A 13,023-nucleotide genomic window follows, 5' to 3' on the forward strand; every position below is an offset into this window, starting at 1 on the left:
GATGGAAATGAGTGAAGAAGAATGATTGAATAATTTTACAAATGATCTAATAAATTAATTAATTTTATTGCATTGAAACCCTATCAAATACATAACTAAAAACAAAGACACAAATCATTTTCAAAATTTAGAGATCTACAAGAAACAAATAAGATACTATTATTCTTTTTAAAGTTCACACATTTATGACACACAAATCTTTACAAATTAGTGGTCCCATGGTCTAGTGGTTAGGACATTGGACTTTGAATCCAATAACCCGAGTTCAAATCTCGGTGGGACCTCTTCTACATTTCTTTACTTAAAAATTCACATATTTAATAGATAAAAAGTTAGAACTTGTTTAGAGAATCAATATAACGATATAAATTTATAAGACACAAATTTTATGAACATCTATGGTCCCGATGAAAGTACTGATACATTAGGAGATTGTCCCATGGTCTTCGCCTTGGGCATTTCTCCCCTCAATTTCTTTATGAAGCTTAAAGATGGTGAGGTCTTAATTTTGGAATTTGATCTCCCAACTTATTTAAGAAAGCAGAATTTTGTTTCCTTAGGCAACCTTATCTAAGACGTATTAACTCTCGATTTCTTCATTAGTATTCTAAAGCTAAAGAAAGGGTCAATTTTGAAGAAAATGGATTGTAAGTAAGACTTCGATCCTTACTCCCAAATTTTAAACGAAAATAATTTTCTTCAATTGGACTTGCTCTGAGTCTTGTTAACCTTCGTGGTCTTCTACGGAAATATTCCTTGGATGTTCGAAAATCGAACATGATAGGTTTCTAGAAAAATTGGCATGTAGCCTCTTATTTAATTTTCGAGCTTCAACCATCTTTCTTTAAAGACGGACCAAATTGAGAAGTTGTGTTTGAGGCACCTTCAACACTTTATTTCATCACCAAACTTGTGGGTAGTCTCATTCAGACGGTGCAAAAGCAGGTTTGAAGGAAAATGGTTGACTATTACTCTCAAATTTGGAAGAAATCCTGCGAGTAAGGAACCCAAAATCTTAGAGGCTATAACAACTCACAGTTGAAGGCTTGACTTAGCTCGATTCTTGCTCCAAACGAAAGCTCCTACTTCAGGCTTTATAGAGAGAGCTTAAATCGACGTTAAAAAAATCTAGATTGTCGTGAATTTGAGATTGAATTTTATAAAATTTATGTCAAACATATTCTCTCTAATTAGTGGGCAAGTGATCTCCATTTTAAATTTGGTCGTTGGATTCGATGAGTTGTGTCTCTTCTACAACATACTTAGAAGGCCATTTGAATATGTCATGATTCAAAGATTTTATACAAAGTTACGAGGCCATTGGAATATGTCTAGATTTAACCAAGATTTGGGGTGGTAAATGTCCAACATACCCCTATAAGAATTCTAAAATGTTTTCAAGATTACAAAAAACCTCAATTGTTAAATAAACTGTTTAAGAGACCCATTTATGACCTTAAGGGTAAGTATTTAAGATCATATGAGAAAATTAGAGCGTGTTTGACGTATGAAATTAAGAAAAATGACGAAACAACCCTTAAAAACCTTTTATAAGAATCAAGGTTTGTTATGAATATCAAATGACAAGATGTGTATATGAAACTATTCTTAAGTATCTCAAGTTTTACTACATATAAGAACATTTATTATGCTTATGCAATATCAGTCTTAAATGAGAGTTTTATTAAGAAATTTGAGGAATGAGAGTTTTCTTTTTTAAGATGTTTATGCACAAATAGTAAGAGGAAGCTTTGAGGTTGTATGAGCAAAGTGGTCAATGATTAGATACTTTAGCAAGATTTGGAGTATGTGACTTAAAAGATAAAGTAATACATAGAGACTAATCAAGTCATGATCAGTTAAAGGAAGAAACCAAATCACGAGGAATAAATTAGGAAGGTTTGGATTAAGGTTGAATGTTATATCTAAGTTATTCCAACATTAATACCAATACGAGATCCGAGCCTTGAATCTACTTGAATTTTTTTAGATTATGGCCACGACAACTTGGTAGAGTTAAGGTAGACCGAGCCATAGACACATGAGCTACTAAGTCAGGACTTCACACTCCTTAACATTTGTTTTAGAGAGCAATAGCTCAAGTCATTAAGAGGAAAGAATGGGCCCACACGACGATATATTTTACATTAAGAGTTGATCTAGATAGTTATTAAAAAGAAAAAAAAAAAACATGCATACATGTAGAAACAAGGGTCCCTCAAGCATATGAACCAAGAAGGCAAGGTTAAAAGGTTTTCTAGGAGTTCGAGATAGTTGTGTGAGATAGAGTAATGTTGTTGGGCTCACTAATTTCCCATAGCTTAAGTAATTTCCCATAGATATTGAACAAGGTTTCTAGACTTGTTTTATAAGTGTTCATATTGATTAGAGGAGGCTAATCAAAGACAAAAAGATAACAAGATAAGCCCTTAAGCCAACTTGATACCTCTATATAAAGAGGTCGGATTGTGAGATCCCACAATAGTTGGAGAGGGGAACATTCTTTATGAGGGTGTGAAAATTTCTCTATGCGTTTTAAAAGCGTAAGGTAATCCCGAAAATCAAAAGAAGAAAATATCTGCTAGCGATGAGCTTGGGCTATTACAATGTGCAAAGCCACGAGCACATGTCATCATACAACACACAATTATAACCAAATGATGGTAAGTTCACTTACTTGGTTAGCCTAAGCTGAAGCTACTACGACCATTTGACGGTAGCTTAATGCTGGCCTCTAAATTTTAATTTTGCCTAAGAAGTCCAACAATCATAAATTAAAATTCTACTATGGAGATTAACTCACTCATAAGTATATAAACTTACTTATGTAATTTAAACTTACTCATAAGTATATAAACTAACTAAACCCAACTGTGCATTAATAATATAAACTCTGATTCTAAAAATTTAACTAGCCAAAAGGTAGTCATACTAATTTAAGCTTCTGAAAAATTGAAAGAAGAAAGGGTCCGAGCGTATCAAACCCAAGCCGGATTAGCAAAAATATTGACCTAGAGCCGTAAAAGAATGTATTCTTCGACCGACTTTAAACCGTTCAAGTGGGCTTATAAAATGAAGTGATGGACCTCCCTTTTACCGTTGGACAATACCATTAATTCTCTTAATAATATCTTTTCATGATACGGGGTTAGAACACTACGAACTTTAAAGATAATATCTTAAAATTGGAAAGTTTTGAAGTTTTATTATGCATAAAATTATGTAACCTAAACTCGATTGGCTAGATTAGGAGCTCAGCAGGTTTGAAACTTGCATGGTCAATTTCATTAATTCTCAATAATGATATATTTAATGATATTCGATTTAAAAGATAATCACTTATAGTTTTAAGTTTATTATGCATAAAATTATGTAAGCGAAACTTGATTGACTGAATGAGGAGATACCGATCTACAATGTGCATAAAGCCTATGGCCTATTAGCTCAGTTGGTTAGAACGTCATGCTAATAATGTGAAGGTCATTGGTTTCACACCTGCATGGGCCAATTTCATTTCTTCTTAATAATATCTTTTCATGATACGGGGTTACAACATTACGAACTTTAAAGATAATGACTTAAAGTTTTAAGTTTATTATGCATAAAATTATGTAACCTAAACTCGATCTACAATGTACATAAAACCTATGGCATATTAGCTTAGTTTGTTAGACCGTTGTACTAATAACGCGAAGGTCGTAGGTTCGACACTTGCATGAGTCAGTTTCATTAATTTTTAATAATATCTTTTCATGATACGAGTTAAAACACTACGAACTTTAAAAGATAATGACTTTTATAAGTTTATTATGCATAAAGTTATGTAAACGAAACTCGATTGACTGGTTTAGGAACCAACAATCTATAATGTGCATAAAACCTATACCTTATTAGCTTAGTTGGTTAATTGTCGTGTTAATAACGTGAAGGTCGTAGGTTTGACAATTACATAGGCAAAAATTTTCATTAATTCTTAATAATATCTTTTCATGATACGGGGTTACAAAACTACGAACTTTAAACCGACGTGACCTGCGAGGTAACCTTTCACAATTTTTCTTTAGATCTGAGTCGTGATATGTTCGTCTATGAAGGATGAAATTTTGAATTTTTCTTTAGATCTGAGCCGTGATATGTTATTCTATGAAGGATGAAATTTTGAGGATTTCTGAGAGAAGAACGAAATTTCTTTAGATCTGAGACGGGATATGTTCGTCCATGAAGGATGAAATTTTGAATTTTTCTTTAGAAGTGAGCCGTGATGTGTTATTCTATGAAGGATGAAATTTTGAGGATTTTTTAGAGTCCTTTCAGGAACAAGAAGGAGGTAAATGAGGATTTTTGGGAGTCCTTTCAAATTTTGAGGATTTCTGATAGTCCTTTCCGGAACAAGAACAACTTTTGAGGATTCCTGAGAAATTTTGAAGATTTCTGAGAGTCCTTTCAGGAACAAGAACGAGGTAAATGAGGATTTCTGGTAGTCTTGGGAGTCCTTTCAAATTTTGAAGATTTCTGATAGTCATTTCCGGAACAAGAACAAATTTTGAAGATTTTTGAGAAATTTTGAGGATTTCTAAATTTTTTAGGATTTATGAGAGTTCTTTTAGGAACAAGAAGGAGGTAAATAAGGATTTCTGGGAGTTCTTTCAAATTTTGAGGATTTTTAAGATTCCTGAATTTATGGGAGTCCTTTCAAATTTGAGGATTTATGAGAGTTCTTTTAGGAACAAGAAGGAGGTAAATGAGGATTTCAGATTTCTGGGGGTCGTTTCAAATTTTGAGGATTTCTGAGAGTTCTTTCAGGGGACTCTCAGGAACAAGAACAAATTTTAACGATTTATGAGAGTCCTTTCAGGAACAAGGAGGTAAATGACTTTCACAATTTTGCATTAAATATGAGCCGTTCGATATGTTCTTCTATGAAGGATGAAATTAGAGGATTTCTGAGATTGATTTCAGGAACAAAAAGGAGGTAAATGGATTGAGTTTGAAGGCCAGATTTAGTATTGCGACTGTCAGTAGAGAAAATTTTTCGGCAAGCCACATGTTAACTTGCGGGACGGAAAGCGCATCAGACAACCGGAAAGCCGCGTGTCAGACAGCCTGAGGGACACGTATTGACAATTGGGTGGAATAACGCGTAAGGCACGTTGTAAAGTGACGCGTCTCCACTCGATATGCGACACGCGGTAGCTCTTCTGACCCACGCCCACGTCTAACCCAGTTTGACTCGAAGGATGTTCGACCCGATCTGCATGGTGCAACGCTTCAATGTAAAGAATTTCACTTCCTAGCGCGCACCTCCGGTTTTGAACCCACGACTCATCAGCAGCTAACCTCTCTTTCTCCACACCTTCTTCAATTCTCTTCACAATCTCATAAATCCTTCCCGTTCTCTTCCCTCTCCTATTTGAGATAGAAAGAACTCTCACTCAGCTCCGCCACTTCCTTCTCTAACCTCTAAATCTCCATTTCTAAAAGCTTTCTTTTCCTTTTCAATCTCTACTTTCTCCTTTAAAAGGCATCCGTTCAGCGATTTCAACGTCTACAACTGAGACTTCTCCACAGATTTATCCATGGCGTTGTTGCTCTAAATCTCTGTTCTCCTTTTGATGATCTGGAAGTTTCTTTGTCTCGTTCGCCGAACGCGTGTTCAATCAAGATTCCTTCTTCGATTTTCTATTCTCCGATATCGTGATTTTGCCAAATTTGTTGCGTATCCCCTAGTTTCCAACGGCTTCCACTGCCTCACAACTACCACCATCGTCTTTTGCTCTGCCGTGTTCTTTCGCTTTCAGATCCTCATTTTGAGCCATCAAGAGAAGACCTTCGTTTGTTGCGTCATCCAAGGCTAGGTTGATTTTTTCTTCCACCTTTTTATCAGCTCGAAGATCTTTTACAAAATGCCCCTCTGCCACAATTGTAACATTTGTCGGAGTTACAATCGTTTGCATAGTGACCATATTTGTGACATTTGTAGCACTGAATGTTGGAGTAAATTGATCGGTCGTCTCTTCCTCGACTGTGTCCTCTTCCAAGTCAATTTTCTTGGCTCGACTGTCCCTTCTTCTTATAGTATCCTTCATGACTGCTGCCTTGACCACCATGACCAGTTTTACTACTTTCACGGCCAAAACCTCTACCTTCAAAATTTTAAGAGTAGAGTACATTTTCATCTTTGATTGACGCCTTGGTTTGAAGTGCTTGATCGAGTGTTTCCTCCTTCTTCTTCTTACGTTGCTCGTGTGCCTCGAGAGAACCAGCTAGCTCATCGACTGTGAACATCGCTAGGTCCTTTAACTCTTCTATCGCGCATACAACATTCTCAAAGTTGTTGGTTAATGACCTTAAAATCTATTCCAAAACCCGCGTCTCGGCTAACATTTCTCCATTTCGGTTGAGTTGGTTTACAATAGTTTGTACATGCGTGATGTAGTCAGATACACTTTCTGACTCCTTCATCTTCATGCTCTCCAACTTGCCAAGAAGAGTTTGGAGACGCACTTGCTTGACTCGGTCGATTCCTTTGAACACTTTTCCTAAAGTGTCCCACACTTCTTTTGAAGTAGTTGCACTAGCAAGCTTCTCAAAGCCCGACTCGTCAACGACTTGGAACAACATGTATAGTGCCCCTTATCCTTTTATCGCTCCTCTTTTAACGCCTTGTTTCGTGCCGCTGTATAACCCGTGGTATCTTTTGGTTCTTCTAACCCTTCTTCGACAACCTCCCATGCATCTTGAGAACCGAGAAAAGCTTTCATATGAATGCTCCAATGCTCATAGTTTGTCTTCGTTAGTTGCGGTAGTGGTATTTGACCCGTCACATTCACCATTGGTTTGATACAAATTTGTGAAAGAAAACTCATAAATTTGTGAAATAAATCTCCCACACACTAACAATAGAAGGAGACAAATAACACTTTGTTTATCTCGAAAAACAATCTTCTATTGCTTCTCTGTTTCTTTTCTTTTTTTCTCTGCTCTGCTTTATGGTTTTACCACCGTAATAACAAATGTATTTATAAGGTCTTCTAAAACTATAGTAATAACAAATGTATTTATAAGGTCTTCTAAAACTAAATATAGACATCGGGATGCCACTGTTCCTAACCCATAAAAAGTCATTGTTCATGTAAAGATTCTTGTCCTTTCATCTTCAACACTCTTGGCCTTTTCATCTAAGACTGACTCATAGATTTAAAGCCCCTAAAATTCTCCATGGGGAATCCGATCCCTGCCACTTCCTTGAGATTAATCCCTTACCCTGATCCCCACACAAATATAGAGAATTTCATGGAAATGGAGAATGAAATAGATGGTGGGGATGATCACAGGGAATGGACATTGCTACCTGTGGCCCCTGCACATGTCGTGTTTTATGATTGTATGACATATACTATGTTATGTATATGCTATGATATACAATACTTTGGCTAATTACGTATCACCATCAGCCTCACGATTTTAAAATATGTCTACTAGGATGAGGTATCCACAACCTTAAAGAAAATGCTTGGTTCCCTCTCCAATTGCTAGCAGATATTGTTTTTTTTTTTTTTCCTGTTACTTATCGTTGTATGTCTACAAGTTTTAAAACGCGTCTATTAGGGTGAGCTTTCCACATCCTTATAAGGAATGCTTCATTCCCCTCTACAACCAATGTTAGATCTCAAAATAAATAGTCAAGATGGCTGAGTGGTCTAAGGCTTTGTACTCAAGTTTTGGTCTTTGTGAGAGTGCGTGGGTTCAAATCCCACTTTTGACAACTTTATATTAACTATTACCGTAAGTTTTTTCTATACTTGGAGTAGGCATATGTAATCTTATATTCTCACAAATTGCTAGTTTAATCTCTCCACTTTTGATTTTTTATTAAATGATTAGTTTGTCAAATTTCTAATACTTACACCGTAAGTTTTTTCTATACTTGGAGTAGGCATATGTAATCTTATATTCTCACTTTGTCAAATTGCTAGTTTAATCTCTCCACTTTTGATTTTTTATTAAATGATTAGTCTGTCAAATTGCTAGTTAAGAGTTTAAAGGCATACTTACTTGGTCTGGCAGGGAGTCCTCCTAAGCTAGGCCATAGAGCGTCTGATACCACTCTGTAAGGATCAGGCTGTCGCGATTGTTCTAAAAGACGGGTAAATGTTTTGTGAAATAAACAAAGAAATTTAAAAAAACTATATTTACATAATATCGTTTATACATAAGTATTTAAAAACACAACGTACTAGTTAAAACACAAAATAAGGAATGGGCACAAAACATTTTAAAACAAGAGGGTTGAGGACAACAAGTGAGGTTTGTCTATGGCACCTGCTTCAGAGTCTGCTCCCGACCTCGACCAACTCCTGATTACCTAAAAAAAAATGGAGAATAAAGAATGAGACAAAGACTCTGTAAGTAGTCTACTTGTAGGCTCTTAATCGTGTCCTTAATATTCTAGGGTACCACATTCTTTGTTGTTGTCTTGTTCTGGTTCTTGTTATTGTTGTAAGTACTTAAGTTCTCCAGTTCTTGTTCTTGAGCTGGGGTTCTTATCTTGATTATCCTGAGGACCTTGGTCCCTGGATTATGAAACGTTGGTTATCCTTTAAGGACCTTAGTACATGGTTCTTGGTTCTTGGTTCTGGTCCTTAGAACTTGGATCTTGATCCATGTTCTAGCCCTTGATCTTTCTCTTATTTCTGGTACTTTCTTTGTTCTTGTTCTGTTCTTGATTCGTTCTCCAAGACACTCCCCCTAGGATTTACGGCACTAGCTATGCACCTAACAATCATGTGTCCAAGTCTTTATGCGTTCCAAGCGATACAGTCTTAACCTACGTTCATGGTTTCATGAGTTCCAAGTGACGTAGTCTTAACCCGCATCTTAGGGCTTGCCCTCTGATACCGTCTGCTAACCTATGCCCAAGGCTTCATGCATTCCAAGCGGCATAGTCTGAAAACCACCATCCAAGACTTCTTGAGTTCCAAGAGATGTAGTCTAATCCTGCATCAAGGGCTTGCCCTATGATAGTCTGAACACCTACGCCCAAGCCTTCATGCTTTCCAAGCAGCGTAGTCTAAGTTATGAGCACGTTGTACCGTGGGAGGTCTTAGGAGTTTTTGATTCTTCGCCAGGGTAACTTACTATATTCTTGTTTCATCATGGCACTAGACTACTCCCCATGATAAACCATAAAGGTCATGTGGTCGGTGCATACATGAATATGGCATCCTGCAAATCTTTTGGGTACTCGTAACATAGTGCAGGGCATCTCTTCTAGGTGAGAGAAATGAGGCCAATCATGATATTCTGCAAAGGAAACATGGTGCAGGGCATCCCACCTAGAAGAAGAAATCTTGGGCCACAAAAAGCATTGCTTGGTAGGAGGTCATAGGTCACTTTGGACATGATTAGACTTTTTGTGTCTAAGGACCTTGGTCCCTTATCCTTGAGTGGTACCTTGCATCTTCTTACTTGGGTAGTTGTAAAGCTTGTGTGGTATTGTTCTTGGTTCTCAATCTTGTAAGTTTCTAAGGTTCGTAATTCCTTGAGGCAGAAGTTGTAACTTTCACTTGTAACCATATGAACCCATCTTAGCATGAGTTATTCTAGAAGGTCATAGATTCCTAAGGAGTTCTTTAGAGGGTTCTAGAAGAGTCTTGATTCTTGTAGTGTTTCCTTTAGGTGTTTCTTGGGTCCTAACTTGGTTTAGGTTCCAAACTTGCTCCAATCAACTTGAAACCTCAAACATATCTTCATGTTCTTCATACTAGACCTTATAAGAAGTACGAAACCATTTGGAGCACGTATAGACCTTGGATTTTCATAAGTCGTCCTAGGGGCATTTTGGTCATTTTACCCATAATTCTTAGTTTTGCTACTTAACGTGTTCCAATAGCTTTCAAATTTTCATAAGTCATCCTAGGAGTTCATTTAGTGGGTTATTTTAATGTTACTTAAATCCTGAGCATTTTGATCAGTTCAGGGCCTTAACTCACATTTCTTTTTGTTTTTCTTTCATATATCCTAAATTCAGGGTTCATATGGAAAATCGAATGGATTCCTACAAGTATTTTTTAACAAAATGTCCAAGGTCACTACTTACCTCGTCGTCGACATTTGGGATTTCCGTTCTTGAGCTTCCAGTATCCGAATTATCTCAAATTTCCTTCCACACCATAAAGATTTTCGTGAGGACCGGTCAGGAAGGAGGTTAAAATTGAGAAAACCGAGGGAAGGTCAATATATACCTATCTTTGACTTTTATTGGTTAAAGTTTGACCTTTGACTTTGGACTTCATCTTCTTCATTGGTAGCTAGAAAAATCTCGATTTTTTCTTATCAGACCCCTCTGGTTTTACCTTTTTACAGCTATATATAGACATTTAATGGATTCAATTGCTCCACGAAACCTTTAGATGAAGTTTGAAGCAAGATTTAGAGACCAAGTTCATACCTTTTTGTGGTATGTAGCACAAGTTATAACCTTCCAAAGTTTGTCGGAAAATATGTTTCTCGCCAGAGTATATCTAGAAATCTTTTGTTGGGCAACCGATTATAATCCCATATGAAATATGTAGGAGTTGGTAGGAAGGAAAATGATTAACCATAGCCCTCGAATTTGGAAGAAATTCGAGAAAGAAAAACTCATAATCTAAGAGCTTCAAACTCGAGTTTTAGGAATTCTCATCACTTGATTCTTGTCTTAAAACTTTGCCCCAACTTCAGACTTTATAGGGGAAGTTTCCACCGACATTGAGAGCTCCAGAATCGTCGTGATTTGGAATTTTCTGGATAATTCGTCGAAAATATCCTCTCCGGTCAGCGAGCTACCAACTTCGAGTTTGAACTCCGACTGTTGGATTTGATAATCTTTGAACGTTCTAGATTGTATCCAAATTTAGAGAAAATCCAACGACACGATTTTGAGATTCGAAGGACTTTGTGCAGATGGTCACATGCAGAGGTTTTTATTATCAGCAGAATGACACTTTTGTAATTATCCATATAATCAGGGTAATTTTGTAATTTCCCACTTTCATAATATTTTATTATTATTTTTCTCGTCATAATTTTCCTAAAAATTTCTTCATCTATTGTTGGTCATTTTTCCGTCCTTGAGCATCTTGAAATTCCCTCTAGATAAGGAATTAAATATCCGAAAATTTCCTTAAAAATTGGGAAGTGACCTTTTCGTCCTTTTCGCTTATGCTTTCATTCCCAATACTTCTCCAAAGGCCTTATTCCGTACAGTTACTCATTAGGGTATAGAAATGACTTGCTTAAGACCCTTTTCCTTGCTTAATCCTCTTGATTTCTTTATTGGCTCCTTTCGGTCTTACATGTGTGGCTTTGCTTCATTTTTGGGGTGTTGCAACTTCTTACCTCGACCGACCACCAACAAACAACTAAAAAAGAAATGTAGAAATTTAAAATAAACAGACGACTGGATTCCTTGGTACGACACCCTCTGTGACCACATCTTTTTGTTTCGTTTGTTCATAAATTATGTTGTCAGTTTAGGTTCATTTTGATGGTGTTACTACAACACGTACATAAGCAATTTGGATCTTAGGCACTCTAAGTACATCAATTATAGTAAATTAGCTAGCATCTTCAAAAGCATTAAAACTTGAATACTAACCTTTTGTAGTTCAAATTCCTTTTTCCTCACGAACGGTTTCGAACCACCACTAGTATCTTCCCTACTATTCTCCGGCCTTAGAATCAGATTGTGGAATCCGTGAGTGATGAAACTTGATAGAAATTTAGTATATGTAAACGGAGAGTTTTGAGAGATTTTCTCAAAGTTTTTCAAGAAGAATTTCCTTGTACCTTGATCACTCTATTTATACAGTCATATTTGCATGTTCATGCTAATTTGAGATTACCACATTTTGACACTCAAAATTTCCCTCAAATTTGTGGGGTTTATTTGGCAAACATGCAAGTTTGGTTAAACCATATATTGACATTCAATATTCCACCAACTCAAACATGGATTTTTCCATTAGGTGAATAAACATTTTGACTTTTTTTAATTTTAATTCAACAATTAATTTAAAAAATTAGTTTCAAATCAAAATAATATTAAATGATTAATTAAAAAATTAATTAATATTTAACATTAAATAAAATGCCAATCCCAATCAATTCTGGCATATATTGATTATTCATAATTAAAATATTTAAATCTTATTTAAATATCTCAAATTCTATCTTTTTGTACAATTCATAATTAAAACAAAATGAGGTTAATATATCCAATGTATTTAGCGTGTATTCCCTAATTTGAATTCGAACACTTGAAGGGTTTTGATTTAATAGAAAAGGAAAATTACTAAAACATTATAACTCAATTCAAGGGTTTTGATTCAATAGAAAAGGATAGATAATATTACCCATGAAATCTCATTGAGATGCTTCATGATTAGAAATCACAACCTCCATAATAGTATGATATTGTCCACGTTAAAAAATAAGTTCTAGTTGTTTTACTTTTGGTTCTCTAAAAGGCATCACACCCTAAGCATCACACTAATGGAAATAGTAATTCTTACTTATAACAATAAGCAGTTAGGATGGCCTATTGCCTTGTTGGCTTCATTCCCCTTTCTACACCCTATTAGCTTGTTGAGTGGGCATCGTCGTATTGCCTGAAACGATTCTCACACCAGGCTTGTAGTGGGATTTATTTCAGCTATCGGTGCTACTGGAGGTGCGCAGCCTGAGGTAGCACAACTTAAGGTTCATCCGTCCTAGTCTCTAAATCTTCACGAGGTGGGCTATCTTCACCTCCACCTCTTCCTCTACCTCTAATACAGGGTGGTCTCCTTCCTCGTCGTCCTCTTCAGTGTCCTTATGTGGCATGATTCTAAAACCAATATATAATTTTTCTTAAGTCTATATCTCCCTAACATAAATTTCATCATATCACATATAATCACAACATATAATTTAGCAAACATGACATTCATAAAAATACAACTAGGTGGAACATAATGCTACAATAAATCATATAATTAAAGC

General features: G+C 36.0%; 1 non-coding gene across 1 annotated transcript; it reads left to right on the plus strand.

Moving 5' to 3' along the window:
- The first annotated feature begins 212 nt into the window (after positions 1 to 212).
- Positions 213 to 284, plus strand: TRNAQ-UUG (transfer RNA glutamine (anticodon UUG)). Its single transcript has one exon. It is a non-coding gene; the product is annotated as a tRNA-Gln (tRNA).
- Positions 285 to 13,023: the final 12,739 nt, after the last annotated feature.

This window comes from Cucurbita pepo, chromosome 16 (assembly GCF_057944985.1).
Source record: "Cucurbita pepo subsp. pepo isolate OVF chromosome 16, ASM5794498v1, whole genome shotgun sequence".
In the NCBI taxonomy this organism is placed as follows: Eukaryota; Viridiplantae; Streptophyta; class Magnoliopsida; order Cucurbitales; family Cucurbitaceae; genus Cucurbita; species Cucurbita pepo.